The sequence below is a fragment of the Populus nigra genome, chromosome 5, assembly GCF_951802175.1.
Source record: "Populus nigra chromosome 5, ddPopNigr1.1, whole genome shotgun sequence".
Classification (NCBI taxonomy): Eukaryota; Viridiplantae; Streptophyta; class Magnoliopsida; order Malpighiales; family Salicaceae; genus Populus; species Populus nigra.
In genome coordinates, this window is record NC_084856.1 from 10,573,466 (window position 1) to 10,576,663 (window position 3,198).

Consider the following 3,198-nt stretch of genomic DNA (forward strand, 5'->3'; position numbering starts at 1 on the left):
AAGAGAATCATAAACATGTTTAGGCATAACACTAATGAATGCACTTAAATTGCACAGGGCCCTTTTGAAACTAGCATTACCAATAACACATGGGACAGTAAACGCACTTGAGTCATTTTCCTTCAAGGTATTTTCTTTTGAACAACTGATTAGTACTTAAAAGTGCATTTTTATCAAGGTTTTATATCATCATTTTGCACTTGAAGTATCAATAACTCCTTAACTAAGTCTGATACTATAAGATACCTTAAATTTATGGTAAATGTTCATCTTAAATGCAGGCCTATCATAAAAATCAAAGGATTGATTGATGAGTTTAACTATTGAAATTGAAAAGACAAAGAGAGGGTTAAGCTTAGAAAAGATATGCTAGTTCATTTCAAACTGAAACACTATTCAGTCTTTGGGGCATATCTAGAACAGTAGATCTTGGATTTCAATTTGGTTTATATGGCTAGAAAGTTAAGACACAGGCCTAAAACATTCATAAGAATGCAAGACTCAATTCTGCTGTTTGGAAGTCCAAATCTTAGCAACAACGGAGAAGTCAGAATCTGTCCTGCAGCCCAGACATTGTTCAATGTTTAGCCCATATCTCGAGTTCTAGAAATCCAAATGCATCGATTCTTTTTTGTTGGAAAGCTGAGACAATTTTCTAGAACTTTCATGAAAAAAATATGTTTAAATTCTGATGTTATCAATGATATTTTGTTCAGACAAGAAGATAAGGATTGTCACCAAGTCAAGATGTGGCTACCCACTCAACAATTAGTCATCAAATCAATAGTTTCAAATTTTGGCCTATAAAAGGAGGCATTTGCCATGTATTTAGGCATCTTGGTTTTCAGATCAAGATCATGTTCTTGCTCTCTCTCTCTCTCTCTCTCTCTCTCTCTTTATATTTTTGTAATGCTTAAGTTTTGTTTATATTAATCTCTTATTTATGCTTTTCATTTCCTTTCCTTTACTTAGTTAACTGATATCTTATTTATGTTTTTATCTTGTTTAATTATGTTTCTCTTCTTCATTATGTTTAGCTAAGTTTATCATGTCAAGGTGAAAAGGGTACACTAATGGTGCAAGAATAAGTATAGTATAAAATCACCATGAACTTTAATGTTTGATACTAACATATTTCGTATTTGTTATCTTGTTCACTTTTAATACTTTGCTTGTTAAATGGTTAAGCTAGATTTATGTTAACCTTGGTACAACAAATACCTGGCACTTTCATAGCTCAAACCGTATGGTATAACTGACACTTGTGATATGAAAGGAACTTGATTTGTTGTTAACATAAGTTATAATTATGAATACCTGACAACATTTACAAGTATTAGCATTATTTGAATAAGATAACTAATGTAATTATGTTAACAATTTATAATCCGATTGGAACCTCCTTTGTGTGTGATTTCCAGTTGAGTAATAAGAGTTTATACTATACTTGTTTAAAATACCATTAGTGGATCCTCTAGCCTTGACAATTGTTTAATCCTTATATCAATATCACATCTCAAAGCTCTCTTCAACTTATTATTATTATTATTATTATTATTATTATTATTATAGTTAACCTCTCTATGGTTCAACCCCGGTCTTGCTGGATTATTTATTACTTCGACACTCTGACACTTAGGAGAAGACATCAATCTTTTGGTCGTGTCAAGTTTTTGACGTCGTTGCCGGGGAGGTAAATTCTTGTATAACTTATAATGATTTTATTTTCTCTTTTCACTTTTCATTTTATCTAACTTTTGTTTCTTTTATTTTGTTTTGTTTCGTTTTCTTTTCTTTTCTTTTCTTCCTTTTATTCTCTTCCTACACGTGCATGAGAGTTTCGTCACGTACATTAAGTTGTAGATTTTGTAGGGTATCCTCATCATTTTCAGAAAATATGACTGAAGAAGATAACCAGTCGCTTCATAATGAAAACAACCGAGTTAGAACACTTAGAGACCACATGAATCCTACAAGAACAAGTGCACCCTCATGCATAGTTTTCCCCCCTAATGCATCTCATTTTAATTTTCAGCCAGACATTATTCAACTTTTACCTTCTTTTCATGGCTTAGATTTAGAAAATCCATACTTGCATTTAAGAGAATTTGAGAAGGTCTGTAACACCTATAATGACTTAAATTGTAGCATGAACACCATCAGCTTAAAGCTTTTTTCTTTTTTCATTAAAAGATAAAGTTAAAACATGGCTACAAAATCTTAGGTCAGAATTCATTGGTGCTTAAGATGAAATGCTGTTAATTTTTAAAGAAGTTTTTTCCGTCTCACAGAACAAACTCTTTCAAAAGACAAATCACCACTTTCACTCAAAAACCAGGAGAAACATTTTATCAATGTTGGGATAGGTATCGAGACTTGCTTAATACTTGCCCTCATCATGGTTTTGAAACATGGAGATTAGTTTCACATTTTTATGAAAGGTTAACACCTAAAGATAGGCAAATGATTGAATTGATGTGCAATGAAACTTTTGAAGATAAATACCATAATGAAGCAATGGAGTACCTAGACTTACTAGCTGAAAATGATCAAAATTGGGACACTATAGGCACTTATGAGGCACCAAGTAAAACCCAACCTCATACATCTAGTGGAGGTATATACAACCTTAGGGAAGATCATGACCTCCAAGCCAAGTTTGCATCTTTAGCTAGAAAAGTTGAGGCACTAGAATTAAAAAAGAGTGATCAATTAAAATCTGTTTAAGACATTGTGTGTCAAATCTATGAAATCAATGAACACTCAACCAATGACTGTCCAATTTTGCCTTCTTTTAAAGAATGCCTCCATGAACAAGCCCATGCTTTAAACAGTTTCCAAAGGCCCAATCATAATCCATACTCGCAAACATATAACCCTGGTTGGAGAAATCACCCAAATTGCAGTTGGAAGAGTGATAACAATAATGCACAAACTTTATAGCCACCATTTCAAGCACACCATAATTTCTAAAATTCTTATGGATATGCACCTCCTTATACTCCACCTCTTAGAAGAAATCTTGAGAGGAAACATTGCATGCATTCATTGAAAAGCACGAGACAATCAACACTCAAGTTGCTCTAAGCATGACAGATTTTAAAGATACTTTTGCAAAATTGACATCTGCTCTCAGTTTTCAAGAGAAAGGTAAGTTTCCATCTCAACCACAACAAAATCCAAAGGGGCAATACAATG

At 32.9% G+C, this 3,198-nt stretch overlaps 1 pseudogene; it reads right to left on the reverse strand.

Moving 5' to 3' along the window:
- Positions 1-2,294: 2,294 nt before the first annotated feature.
- Positions 2,295-2,405, reverse strand: LOC133695555 (small nucleolar RNA R71; annotated as a pseudogene).
- Between the last annotated feature and the right edge of the window lie 793 nt (positions 2,406-3,198).